Source organism: Callospermophilus lateralis, chromosome 7 (assembly GCF_048772815.1).
Source record: "Callospermophilus lateralis isolate mCalLat2 chromosome 7, mCalLat2.hap1, whole genome shotgun sequence".
In the NCBI taxonomy this organism is placed as follows: Eukaryota; Metazoa; Chordata; class Mammalia; order Rodentia; family Sciuridae; genus Callospermophilus; species Callospermophilus lateralis.
The window spans coordinates 100,433,461-100,447,594 of NC_135311.1; positions in this window are offsets into that span (position 1 = coordinate 100,433,461).

Sequence of the window (14,134 nt, forward strand, 5' to 3'; positions counted from 1 at the left end):
AAATTGCCTTTCCATAGCTTTGACTCCTTTTTTTTTTTTTTTGGATAGAATTCTTGTTTAAATTGAAAATAGAGCTCTCTCTTCTATATCAAGCTATGAATAGAGGAGATTATTCAAACGTCTTAGCATTTCACCTATATAGTAACTGTCTTTCTTTGCTCTGCCATGTCAAAAAAAATGTGGAAGGAAAGAGCAGTGTGAATAGTCCTGATAGAGAACACGGTTTCCCTGATTGTGTTTTCTGTCACAACTATTCCAGGAGATGTCATGGGGCAAAGGCTCAAATATTCAGAAAACGAGTCATTAAGTAAAAATATAGTTTAAAAAAATTATAGCTAAAGTACAGGATTTTCTGCAACCTTTTGGTGTTAATAAGAATTACAAGCAGAAGAGGAGGATAGATAACATTTTCCAGACACTCAGGATCCCACGCACTTTGGACAATCCTAGTGAGGAGGAAGGAATTTAAGAGAGGTGGCTAGGCTCCTGTTCTTTGAAGTCTTGGTTTGCCAGTGATGTGTTTTATAATCTTAGGTAAGTTCCAATCATCTAATCATTGGTAAAATAGACAGGATATGTTTGATATAGGGTTTGAAGGATGCACACCGTTTTGATAGGCACAAAGATATTCCAGTTGGAGGCCACTGAATCGGCAAAGTCCAAGCACTTTCCTATCTGGAGTGATACTAAACCAAGTAATATGGCCCCCGTTTTGTAACAATTCTACTTTGTGAATAGAAAAGGCAACAAATATGTTTGCTTTTGAGAGAGAGAGTTTCATCAAGTTCTTTTTATTTCTGTCTCAGTACTCAGAAACTCACCTGCCTTCTCCTAAGTGTTCTGCCCACATAGGTAGACCACATCATAAAAATGCATATTTGAAATAAGAAACCACACTGCTTCAGTCACTTTGACAGCCAGACGTTAAGCATACGGAGAAATTACAGATGACCGTCTTTAAAATCCAGTGAAGGACTTTTATGATCCGTTACTTGAAGGGCAGGTCTAGAATTTTCATACATGGTTTATTTTGTCTAATTGTATAATATATCCATGCAAACTCATTAGAAAAGTATTTATTTTATTAAGGAAAAAAAAAGAAAAAGAAAAAGCATGAGCCCAAACATTATTTGGATTGCTAATTATGTAATAAGTTACTCACTTTTAAAAAAACACCTTGAACTTGTAGGAGATCTGTATTTCCCTTCTCTCAAGTTTCCTGAACATCTCCCGTACCTGGCATGGCAGTGGAGCTGAAGAAGTGAGTAGTGTAGACCTTCACGGAAGGCCAGTGAGAACCCAGCTAAAGATAACAGTTTTCCCTCAAACCTCTTTAGTGTCCCTAGCAAGACACCTACAGATCCCAGAGGAAGAAGGGACGGTTGGCTATCTTGCTTGGGGAGCAGCAGACAACTTCACGGAGGCATTATTTGAGCTGCTTCATAAAGCTCAATAGGTTTTTCTTTTTCCTTTCAAAGAAAGGACAGACAGACAGACATTAGTTACCCTAAGAAGGCTTCCCTTTCCATAACCTCCATAACTCAATTGATTTCTCCTACCGTTACCCTCATAAACAATGCTCCTCACCTGTGGAACATGTACAAACCCCAGGTTTTCATTTAATGTCTATTAAGTTAATCTAGTTGATGTTAGACTATGTGTCTAATGAGAGCAGGGGCCATGTCTTCTCCTCCTCCTCCTCCTCCTCCTCCTCCTTCTTCTTTTTTCTTACTAAGTAGGACCCAGGTCAGATAAGGAGCTCAGTAAGTGTTTGTGGAGTGGATGAACAGTATGAACAAGGAGACAGGAGAGAAGGAAGGAGTGATTTAGGGAATGCAGAGTAGTTCATACAGTGTGGCTGGAGTACAACCCAGAGCGGGACATGAAACTGGAAAAACTTGAGCGAGAGTGTGTTAGCTCTTCACTACCAATTTTGAACCACAGGAACTCAGATGGAAGTGAAAGTCAGTATGTCTAAGGAGCCTATCTGACTATCCCACCATGTCCCCCACCAACCTATCATTTTGTGTGTCCTGTGGTTAAAGTCACCTCTAAAGGCAGGTGGCACTAACCTCTGAGCTTTTCTCTTTTCCTCTTAGCTCCTTTTTGTTCAAATTCATTTTATTTTGTTACTCATTTTGGTACTCAAAAGAGGAGTTTTGAGCAACAAAATCCATCTTAACCTTCAAAGTGGGGCTCATGTAAAGCCTGAGAACCCTTGAACTTCAGACTGGAAGGGACGGGAGGAAGCTAAAGAAACTGAGGCTCGGGCCTGGGAGGTGATTTGTTGAGACCCACACAGGTGTGCCTGAGTCCACCCCACCGTATCCTCCACCCCTTCCCTGAAGCCATTGTCTTTCATTGAGCAAACCTGCATTTCCAGGCATCTGCCCCCAAAGAGTTTCCTGTTTCACCTCCTCAATCACTGGCAGTCCTTAGGCCTCTGCCAAACATCTGGCACTTGACAGCGATGCTCCCTGCTTCCCCGTCTCTGCGGGGTGTTGAAGGGGGCAGGTTATGAATTAGGCCTTAATTTCATACAGCCAGGCAGAGTGCAAATAAACAGGAACAGGGCAAGCACTCGTGGGGCTACGGGGTGCACGTGTGTCCTGCTTTCTGTGTGGCTGTCTGCTAGAGACTCGGAAGCTCCTCTCTACAGGCACCTCCATCTTTGCCTTTCTCCTTCACTGGGTTCCTTGTGACTCTGCCACCATCTTCCCACCTTGATTCCCACCCCTCGTGCACCCTCCCTTTCCTCTCCTACAATACAGAAATGCTGTGCTTCCCATAGTATACCATACCCCAGGTTTTTGTCCTTGCAAAATCCCTTGTTGGAAATGCTCTCTCTCTTAACTTACAGGCCTCCAAGAAAGCTTGACTGAAGAGTTGCTTCCTCTCTGAAGCATCTTGAAGCATCTTAAGGGCTCCTTCACCTAATTCCATTCTTCACTTTCAAACCCTTCTGCTTCATTTATACCATTTATCTTTTGGGGTTATACTTGTCAGTGGTTTCCACTAAGAATATAAAAGCCATCATTAATAACTATAATTTATTAAGCACTGACAGTGTAATGGCAAATGTGTTGAGAATTTTGTTCATGTGGCTTAAGTTAGTCTTTACAGAAACCTTGTGAATTTGGTACCCTAATTTGGGTCCCTCTCAAATCAAAGCTTCAAATAAGGATTTGGGAAACAGGAAGGAGGAAAGGCAAAATAAGTTTGTGCTTTTGAAGGCACTGCTATAGGCAATGGCCATTGAATTCTGTCTCCTACAAGAGTGGGAGGCTGAGTACTTATCCATCAGCAGTCATGCCCTGTGGATTAGGAGCTATCATGAGGGCTAGGGCCTGTCAATGCCCCTGTACTTCTGGGCCGAGCTTACCTACATGTTAAGCATATTTGGCAACATGGGAGAAAGTCCTAGGGCAGAATGTTGAAAGATGAGAGCTACATGATCAAAGTGGGAAACAGTACCACTTGATTCTAAGAGTGTTCAGAAGTATCCATCACAGTTGCCCCTAAAGTTAGGGGTGGGTCAACAAGGTCAACAAGGATGCAACAAGGTTCCAGAGACACCTGTCATAGCAGATAGCCCCATTGTACAAGTGAAGGTACCAGTGTCTCTAATTGAAGCTTGAGTTCTTAGCTGGTATACTAGATTCTGGGTGCCCTGAGGTTAGGGATCATGCCTTCTTAGTCTCTGCAGCTTCAACATCTAGCAAAGTTCTAGCTCATTCTGAATGCTTACTAGATGAAAGCTGAACAAATGAATGAGTGGTCAGAGTGGTAATTTGGGGATCTGTGGGATTGATTCATGCCCCTAACATTCATCCAATTTATAAGTAACTCAAGGAGCTTTTAGCCAATCAGGGGATGCAGACAGTAAACGAGTACTTTTTAACAATGTGCTGAGTGTTTTAAAAGTAGCATTCTGGACCTTGGGAACATGGGCAGCTGGGATCACCTAGTTTATGAATCAGGAAGAACTTGTGGAGGAAATGAAGTGTAAGCTGATACCTGAAGAATAAATACATCCTGCGCACATATGAATAGGAGAAGGTAATGCATATTGAGGGGACATGGGAGTGTGGAGTCGCTAAGGGCAGGTCAGTACAGTTGTGGTGTGGTGGGGAGGGTGTGGTTGTAATACCCAAGGTTAGAGAGTAGATGGACCTGATGATGGAGGCCTGTGTTTTAGTTCAAGTTAGGAAATACCATTCTGGCTATGTTAAGGAAAAGACATTGGGGGGGAAGCAAAATTGGATTTGGGAAGCCCCTTTGGAGGCTGCTACTGATATCTAAGCTCCTCGAGTTGCTTATCATAAGTTGGATGAATGTTTGGGGCATGAGAGATGATTATGGATTGGTTTAATGTCTGAGTGGTGGGGATTGGAGAAGTGGAGGACTTTGGAGGATGAAGCTGAATGGTATTCATGTGAGAATTGTATTCATGTGACATGTGACATGGTTGGGATATGCAATGTTCCCAAAAGTCTCTTGTTGAAACGTGGTCCCACAAAGCAAGGTTCAGAGGTGGAGCTTTTTGGCAATGATTGGACCTTGAGGGTGCTGATCTCCCACTGAACTTTCAGGTTGGGGAGATGAGCACTGTTTCTTTGCTATACCCTTCTGCCATAATGTTTCTACCTTGGAGCCAGCTGACCATAGACTGAATCCTCTAAAATCATGAGTGAAAATACATCTTTCCTACTCTAAGCTGTTCTGCTCAGGTATTTTGGTCACAGGGACAAAAGGTTGACTGACACACAGGGATCATATCAAGGACGATTCTCAGGATTCTAGCCTGAGAAGCAGCAGGTGGTAGGTGCTGGTGCCATTTCCTGTGACAGACAGTATAAGAGGACAGGTTAGGGGAGTGGAAAGCTGATACACAGGCTTCAGGGTCAAGGTCATGGCTAGATAAGGTGAACAGGCACAGAGGAGAAACACTGAAGAATCTCAGGATCCCATAAGTACAGGGCCAGCATATGAAAGTGAGTGTCTCCTAAAATTTTTCACCCTAGGCACGGTACTTACCTCACTCTAGTCTTCGTTCTGTCTGGGGCAAAGGGCAGATCGCATAGGGGATGGAGTGGACATTTGTCATTGTTTGGTTTCCCAGTATTGATTTCTACTTCCTAATGAACTCAGCTTCATTTTGGGAAATTAGCTTACTCCATTGTACGTTGGGGTGTGACACTGTGTGGGAAATAGGTGCCTGCCTCTCACAATGGAAACCTGAAAGAACCCTGGGAGAACACACTCTGGACATTACAGCTTGAGCCTAGAGTCCATTGTTATACTTAGTGTAAATCCTTATCTAGTGGCTCTTGCTGAACAATTCAGCAAGACATTCAAAGAAAATGAGCTGCTGTAGGCTGTTCAAGTTTACTGGCCTTCCTGCTGTCTCTGGTTTCCTATATGGCTAAAATGTTAATTAAAAAAATATCACTCCTTGCTAAGAAGGTTTGTGGGAGGATTTGAGATCTGTACCTACTGCAGCAAATGTTGTTGCCACCTTAAATCCATTTTCAGGCTGGGATTAGGGTAGGTGGGTTAAGAGAGTGAAGGCCAAATAGAGAAGGGGTGCATGTAGAGGTTTAGGGTAAGACAGACACCACTGGAGGCTGACCAGAGACAGTGAAAGCAATCTGATTCTTTGTGACAGTGTAAGAAACTAAACTGAAGTCTAAAATGAAATGAATTGTATTAGTAAGTGAGAGGTCAGGCTGCTATAACAAAGACTCTTTAATAAAAGGACTTAAGTAAAATAGATGCTCATATCTTTTTCACATATTATTCCAGAAGTCTGCCATCTGCAACATGTGGCTTCCATTTCTAGGTTCAAAGTGATCATTCCAGTAAATCCATTTCTCAGCCAAAGAGAATGTTTAAAGTCAGCTTTTTCATCACTGTGACCCAAAGATCTGACAGGAACAATGCAGAGAAAGAAAAGTTTATTTTGGCTCAAAGTTTGGCTCAGTCCATGGTCAGCCGAATCCATAGCTCTGGGCCTTAGGTGACACAGAACATCATGGAGAAGGGCTGGGTAGACGGAATCAGCAGCAGCTCAGGACATGATGTCCAGGAAGGGGGGAGAGAGAGAGAGAGAGAGAGAGAGAGCGAGCTGCTCACAAGGGACAAAATGAAAAACTTTAATGACCCATTTTCTCCAACCACACCCTACCTACCTACAGTTATCACCCAGTTAATCCATATAAATGGATTAATCCACAGATTAGGTTAAGACTTTTATAATCTACAATTTCACCTCTAAACTTTCTTTCATGAGCTTTTAGGGGACACCTCATATTTAAACCATAAAAGGGAAGAACAGAAAAAGATAGGAGCCAGTCATGGTGGCACATGCCTGTAATCCCAGAAGCTTGGGAGGCTGAGGCAGGAGGTTACTGGATTCAAAGCCAGCCTTGGCAACTTAGCAAGGACCTAAGTAACTCAGTGAGACTGTGTCTCTAAATAAAATACAAAAAAAGGGAAAAATGGTGAGGGATATGGCTTAGTGGTTGAGTGTTCCTTGTTTAATCTCTGGACCAAAGAGAGAGAGAGAGAGAGAGAGAGAGAGAGAGAGAGAGAGAGAGAGAGAAAGATAGGGAGGACAATCAGCTTGTTCTTCCTCCTCCTCCTCCTCCTCCTCCTTCTCCTCCTCCTCCTTCTACTACTACTACTAGAAGAAGTGACCTGAGAATTGTATTCATCTCCATCATTTACATTTCACTGCATGCCACACCAGATGTAAGGGATGCTGGGAAATGTAGTCTCTGGAGTGTGCATGGAGAAGATGAGCACCAGCTTAGAGTCACTTGGAGACAAATGTATTTCTAAAGACCAGAAATGGAAAATAGATTTTAAGGGTATTGATAAGTTTTCACTAAACCAATATACTCCCCTCAAGCCAAGTTGAGTCGGAATGTCTGTTCTTTGCAAGACAAAGTCACCTACTATTAGACAGGATTTGTATCCAAGCCTTTGCTCTTCCCATGTTTCTTTTCTATGATCTTTATGAGACAGTCCAATGCTGCACTTGTTTTAATGCAATTTAATTTGGTTAGTTAAAGAGAGAAATACCCTGGTGGTGACACTGTGTGCCAGTCACATGTATCTTATATCCTTTAATCTACAAAATAAATTTCACAGTTGTTAATGTTTTTAAATTCTTTCCCTTTTAGGTGAGGACAATGAGTTTGAAGAGTTTTACATGAGGGGGTGTAACAACTGATAGAGCTGTGATTCAAACCTTGTCTGATTTTAAGGTCCCTGTTTTTGTTCTTCTGTCATCATTGTGTCACTGTGATATGGAGGTGCATGACCGTGTAAGAATTAAGGGTGCCACGGGAGATCATGAAGGATGGGCAGTGGAGGGGGTGGGTGATGGAGCAAGCACAAGTAATAATGAGATCATGTGTGCATGTGTGTGTGTCTGTGTGTGTCTGTGTGCTCATGCTTATCTAAAGACAGCAGGCTGGTAGGGAAATGGGTGCTGAAGAGACTGGCAAGAGATGAGCCAAACAACCCCACTATCCACCACCCGCTCTGCTGACTGCTCTCTGGCAGGTGCCTGCTTGTTGACTGAATGTTTATTTGCACGTGGAGTCCTGCAGAGGCCCGCAGACCCACAGCCTTCCTTGATCTGACAAGCTTTGGGGAGGCTGGTTGAAACACGGCCTAGGCTTTAGTGTGAAAAGTCACCTAGTCCAGGTGACTGGGAGGACCTCAGGGAGGCTACTGGGGAAGCAGAGGCAGGGCAGGGGCGGGAGAGGGCAGGCAGGCGCTTGGCCAGCAAGTTGGATTTCCAGGAAGGAAGGGCCGCCCTCCACCACAGGGCTGCAGTAAGGCTGCCTTAATATCTCCTTCCAGAGAGGGTCCTCTCACAAGAATTCTATTGTCTGACCCTCAGGAACGAGAGGAAACTTGTTCCTTAAGGGGCACAATGAGGACACCCTAGCCAAGGACGCAGGGTGGAAGTGGGAGTCCTTGAGTTCTCTAAGAACCTGTGCAGAGGCCTTTGGCAAGTGTTAGGCCAGCAGCCGTGCAGGAAGAGCTCCGGCAGGAGCTGCCAGGCTGGGAACAGGGGGAAGAGAGAGTCAGGGGACCAGCTTTCCAGGAAGGGCTCCTGCAGGAGCAGCCAGGCTGGAACAGGGAAAGAGAGGGACTCGGTCATCTTTCTGACTCTGCCCAGTCTGGTCTCTCGGGGGCCACGGGCACCCAGCCTTGCTTCTGTGCATCAAAGGGTGCATTCTTCTAAGCCAGGCAGAGCTACTCACCCTTCCCAGAGTAATCCCCACTGTCACTGTTCCAGGTCCCCTCTGGTGCCCTTCCTTGACCCCATCTGTGCTTATATTTCAGAGGCCTGATCCAATGTCACTTCTTCTGTGGAATTAACCTTTGTCTACTTTCTATTAATTTTTACCCACATATCATATTTATAGTTCACCAGTCAAATACATTCTGGCAAATAAAGAGTCCTGATGTGCTTTAATAGCTGTTATTTGTGATCAGGAGTATACATTAAATAATTAAATAAGCATCACATGATGTATGCTTTTGGTTAGAATTCACAAGATACTCAGTTGAAACTTTATTTACCTTGCTTTAGGGAGTTGGTTCCTGTACCTGTAGCTGCCTTTGTGTGCTGTGGTAGAGGAGGGGCTTGTCACTCCTTTCTGACTGCACCCTTCAGATGAATCCCCATCTCTCAGACAGGGATCTGCCACCAGGGGCTGCTCAGGCTTCTTCTCGCTGGAAAACGCTATGGCCCAGACCTGAGACATTCGAACCCTGACCTCTCAGGAACATTTGTCTTTTGAAGGTTTCACTTAAGTAAAGGTGAGAAGTCTTAGGGGTGGACTTCCCTAGAAAATGAAATAGAGGAGTTCTAAAGATTTACAGGACTTTCTCCAGAGTGACAAGGGCAAAGGGCCCAGCTTCCGTGGCTGCCGCCATCCCACTTGGTCTGAGTGTGCCCACCCCTCATTACACCTCACCAAGGAAAAGAGACGGAGGACACTGAAACACATATTGCTAAGTGAAGGAAGCCAGTCTGAAAGGCTACACACTGCCTGAATTCAACTGCTTGACATCCTGGCAGAGGTGAACCGACACAACAGCGGCAAGACCAGCGGTGGCCTGGGGTCAAGGGCAGGAGGGCAGACAGCAGAGCATAGAGAATCTCTAGAGTAGTGAAACTAGTCTATGTGATACTGTAATGGCTCACAGAGGACACACTTTTGCTAAAACCATAGAGTGTACAGTAAGAGGGAACCCTAAGGAAAATATACTTTAGTTCGTACTTCAATATTGGTTCATAATTATAACAAATGTACCACATTAATGCAACATGCTAATAATAAGGGAAGTTATATATGGAGGGAAGGAGGTCTGTGGAAACTCCTTGTAGTTTTTACTAATTTCTTCAGTAGAACTTTAAACTCCACAAATAATAAAATCTATTTATAGAAAATTAGCCACACATTTCCTTAATTATAGCTAACATTTATATAGCACTTACCACATTCCAGATATGGTTCTAAAGCACTTTGTACATATTAACTCATTTTTAAAATTTTCACATTGGGCTTTGTGAGCTAAGTACTACTGACATTCCATATTATGGATGAAGAAATGAAGCACAGTAAGATTGTTTGTCCAGGGTCGCACAGTGAGTGACAAGCAGGGCCTGATTTGATCCTAGACTGTTTGCACCATGCTATACAGCATTCATCTGTTCTGTCCTATATCGTACGCTGTGGTAGTCAGCTTTCTGTCACTACAACAAAGACCTGAGACAACTTAGAAGGGGAAAAGTTTTACCTTGGCACATATTTTTGGAGAGTTCTCATCCGTGATCAGTTGGTTCGGTTTCTTTGGGCCTGTGGCAAGGCAGCAGCCATGGCAGGAGAACATGGCAGAGCCAAACCACTCACTGCACAGCCAGAAAAGTCTTTCCCTTACTGACCTAAGACCTCCCATAATACCCCATCTCTCCGAGTTTTCCCTGACGGCTAGTAGCACGCCTTGGGGACCAAGCCTTTAGTGCACAGGCCTTTGAGGGACATTCAGGATGTGAGCCATAGTATGTACCAATATGTGCTATCCATGCTGGGGCTTTTCTTCCTGGAAACCTTTCGGACCTGTTATCAGCTGGGAAAGGTGACCTTCCTCTGTGCTGTCACAACACCAGGCCTTCACTTCTACTGATGCACAACATATAACAGGTTTGTTGAATGTGTGTTGAGTGATTGTCAAAGAAGTATTCTGCACATGTTTTGTTGAATCCCAGAGGAGCTGGGAATGTCACTGACCTGCCAAATCACAGCTGTCCACAAAAGCTGCAGGTGAATGAATGTGCTGTGACGTGCTCTGGGTGTGCTTGTGCCAGCTCTGGGTCCCTGCCGCTTCCTCTTCTAACGTCTGCAGACCTCCTCTCTGACCACCTCATCTACATCATTGCTTGGTCTCAATGCCAAGACTTCTGCTGGTTTCTCGTTCTTAGGAATAAAGGGAATGTTGGCCAAACTCCTACCCTTCAATGCTGCTTTTTGCCCTTCATATTTTCTCAAGGCTTCATCTGAAGAAATGTTCATTTGGAGATGGAGTTTAATCCAAACCAGAGATAAGAACTCATTTAGAAAAACAGAGGGTCACTTACGGTACCCTAATCTCTGGAAGGTGACTTCCCCAGCTGGAGAGGACAAAGAAAGCAGTGGGGGAAGTTCAGCCTCTCCCCTTCCCAGGGCTTTATGCTGTGGTTCCAATTAAAGGCCACCTGCAATGCTTCTTTCATTTGCTATTGTCAGATGGTGGTGGTATGGTTGAGTTTGTCTGAATTTCTCGTGTGATAAGGGGGACTCCTGGGAAACTATGCTTCACCTGGGACTCTGAGAGCTGAGTTGGGGTTAGGAATATCATAGGAAAACAGGGAGCAAAGTTTGAAGCTGAAGGAAGTCTGCAAATGGCCCAGTGTGGAAGGTGGTCAGGGATGTGATGGGTGGCCTCCCCTGTGTCCTGGCTCAGCCCAGCACATCTCTCCTTTCTCACTTCCTATTCTCTATGGCACAGTTACAGTGAGCTCCCTTTCTTTCCCTTGTGCCTTTCTTACCCTCTGTCCCCGTCTAACTCTTCACCTTCTCTCCAGTCTCAGTGACTCCACAGACCTGCTCCAAGTTCCTCTTGCAGGTTAGAACACTGGCTCTGGGTCCTCACGGGGACCTGGCCTTCCCCCAGCAAAGCCCTCCTTCCTCGTAGCAGTGATGAATGAAGTCCCAGTTTGACACGCTTGTTGGCCTCTGTGCGGTGTAAGGGGTGCGAAGGGCTCTACCTTCTTTGCTTTTTTGTCCCTCACTGGGGTGCTGGGAACAGGAAAAGCTCTTATTTAATATCGGTTGAGTAAATGAATGAACTCTACAGCTCCCCTATAAAGAGAGTGGGAGAAGAGATGGGTGCTCACGCAAGTCCTGGGCCAGAAACCAACACCAACAGGGCAGCCGCAATAGCCTGGGCGTTCGTCACATTCTGTGTGTGCAATAAAGGAGAGAAAAAGGATTTCCCTGTGCTTGGAATTGAACCCCTCAAAAAATTAAGTAAGCCTTCAGAGGAGCAAAGCACCTTTCCCCCCAAGAATAATAATGGCCCCAGGCTAATACATTTTGAGTGAGCTTTGGGTCATAGATAAAAAATGAAAGTTTTGCCCCCTCCAAAGCACTTCCTTGAGGATGTACTGAATCACAGTGAATGGCCAATTGAGCTGCCAGCGGGCCCATTAGAAAGCGGGTTGTCAGAGACTCGTATTACGTAGGATTAATATTAGGCATCTCTGTCTCAGCCCAGTGAAAGGCCTCAAGTGTCCTTGGAATCTCAGCGACCTTTCCCCATCAATGACGACATTGTTCTCCTGCCCGATGGCTTAATTCGTAGGAAATGCCCCACACTTCTCATCATCACTGCCCACCACATCTGGGATGGGGTCCGAGGGCCTGGAACACTGAGCTTCAGGCCCCACACTGTTACCTTTCCCTTGAACAAACCTCCCAGGCTGCAGGAGCTCCGGATTGTTGTTTCCTGAATCTTTCTACAATCTTTTCAATGGTCTTAGCTGAGAATTAGGAGGCAATTGCACAGGTTCTAGGAGCCTAGCAGGTCTTAAACCTGTCATCAGCCGAGCTCCTCCCATCCAATAGGGAGGGTGAAGCTGCTGATCTAAAACCACCTAGAACTCAGGCTATGAGAGCAGGACCTGACGCCCAGACACGCCATTTTTATTTAGGGAAAGCACAATGGCTCTAATGGGCTGTTGACATGTCTGTTTCTAAATCTTCTCCGTGACCTTAAGAGCTGGCTATTTTTCTGCCTCCGTTTCTCAGATGAGGGGCTGTGGCTCAGGGCACACGGCAATTAAGTGGATTGCTAGGATTCAAATGTAGGCCTGCCTGACTTCAAACACAGGGTTGGGTGGTGATGGTGTCTGCTGGAGACTGAGTTGAGTTGCACAGTGCTCTGGGGGGTTTATTCTTTCTCATGATAACCTTGTGATATAGAAGCTAAAGCCCTGGGCAGACAATGTTTTTCTGGTACAGTGCAGTAACATTAGGCCTGTTTCTCTGGCAATTTGGTCGTCCAGGTAAAGAAGATGAGGGATGGGGTGGTGCAGAAGGAAGGGTCTGAAGGTTGGGGAAGGACGTTCTGCATTGGGAGGGGAAGGAGGTAAAGCCAGTCTGTGAGAGCAGGGTGAGTCTCATCCAAGGTAAGTGGCACCCAGAACGTGTCCTCTGAACAGAGGAGAGAATGCCAGCAGGCAGTTGAGGGGCAGAAAGGTGATGCTCCTGGAGGCTCCAACGAGGCCTAACAAAGGTTCTTTACCTGACAAGCTCCTGAACCCAGTTTCATCAAGAATCCTCTCAAGTCAGTCGAACGAGGACCCCCCATCCTCAATACCTGATCACCTTTAATAATACCTGCTCAGGTTTCTCCTTCCCCATCCTCCAGGTGGTGCAAATCAGCCTGACCTGTCTGCATCAAGGTCAGTTCAGCTAGACTCCCCTTTAATGCTGTCATTTTTTTCTTAGCAATTTTTCCTCCACTGACTCTCACTCTGCTCCTTGGCTGGCAACTCCTCCGGCCCTTGCTGTTTTCTTAGTTGAGTCCAATCTTCCTCCACTGCCAACTCCCATTCAGTAGCCCCTGTGCCCTGGACAATGAAGTGTCATTGGACATACTTCCTTTCACAGGCCCTAGAGCAGAGTTGTGAGGGTAGGTTGCTGGGAGCTGGGGTCTTAGGGTCGGCTAGTGGACATCAAGACTCTCAGAGGAGGAGCCATTGGGAATGGTGACAAAGGCCCCTGTGGGTTCATGAACTGGGCAGCTGCAGAAATGTCAGCAGTGGCTCTGTCATTGAGGGAAAAGGCCAATCAAGACAGAGCCAGGGACTCTTGGGTCTTCCCCTGTGTTCTGGGAGTTGTGGGGCCTAGGACTTGGGTGGATGTAAATGTCCATGGACTACCACTTGGAAGAGCCAAATGTCAGCTTTCTCCAGGGATCTATTTCCAAGAGGGAGAAAATGTTAACATCTTTACATCAAGGCTGAATTTGCTCGTGTGACATCAACCTGGCCTGCACGTGTAGCCAGGAAGCTCAGAAGCGGTCCATGGCGCCTGCCACTGTGGTTTTCTGTGGATTGGGTGGAAGGTAATGGCAGAGCTGGTCTACGAGTGCGTTTTCATTTTCTTCCAGGCACTGACTTTGCCCAGTCGGCCCTGGCTTCCTGCTGCACAGATCTGGGCTGTAATAGAGCCGGTCTTATTTTATTTTTTATTAAGTTCATGAACTTTAGAGGAAGGAACCTGGAAAAAATGGTCTCATTACCTCAGGAATGAAGGCTCATGCTTCTTTTAATGCCAGACGTTGGCGTGGCCTTGCTTGTTATAGCCACAAATAATCTGGGGTGGAAAATTGCAACTCGGTGGCAAGGCACAAACAGGATGGCTGCTTGGGGTGAAGCAGGTTGGGTGGGGGAGTGGAGGTCAATGAGAGGTCAACCCCAAATGAAGGCTCCTGAGTCCAGGCTTGCAGACCTCAACCATGGCTAGCCATGTATATAGATTGATTCTGGGAGGATAGAGTC